Genomic DNA, 798 nt, shown 5'->3' with positions numbered 1-798 from the left:
GACGCCCACAACCGGTCTACTAAAACAAAGACTTAGACTTTGGTAGGTTAACTTATACATTTAAATGCATTAACATCCATTAATTATAAAACATAACAACATTATGACAAAAATAATCTGTTTTATTCCTTGAAAAATAAAATAAGAGTTTTACAGTATTCAATCACTCGAAACATGATTTCTAGTATACAAACTCTAACAATTTCATGTTGAATGCATAGATACATGGCTCCTTGACATGCTTTCTGCCCCAACTGCCAGATTTCTTTGCTTCAACCACCATCTTTTTATTTCTAACTTAATATTTCAACTTTCTTACTATTTCCCACTTTTTACAAGGAAAATTATGTTTTTTTATTTGTACCCATGTTTAAATTTTAGTGGGTATATTGTTTAGGATATACTCCATTCGTCCGCCATTAGAAGTCTTATTTATGGACTGCACGGTTAGCAGGTATATTGTTTAGGATGTACTTCCTCTGTCCAATCAGAAATGAAATGTTTTCCTTTTTAATTTGTCCTATTAAAAATAAAACATTTTCTAAAATGGAAACATCTCTATCTCTACTTTTTCATCTATCTTACTTTACTCTCTCTTTATTAACTCACAAAACAACAGTACATAAAAACCCGTATCGATTCCCGAATATTGTATAAATGAGACGAAGGAGTACTACAATCTTAAATTTCACAATGGGCATTATTTTTTTCTTAATTTTATTTGAATGTTCCTTATTAAATACCTCATTAAATTTTTATTTTTATACACAAACTCAATATAATAATTAATTTATTTTT

Source organism: Salvia hispanica, chromosome 1, assembly GCF_023119035.1.
Source record: "Salvia hispanica cultivar TCC Black 2014 chromosome 1, UniMelb_Shisp_WGS_1.0, whole genome shotgun sequence".
In the NCBI taxonomy this organism is placed as follows: domain Eukaryota; kingdom Viridiplantae; phylum Streptophyta; class Magnoliopsida; order Lamiales; family Lamiaceae; genus Salvia; species Salvia hispanica.
Note: the sequence above shows the minus strand (reverse complement) of the source record.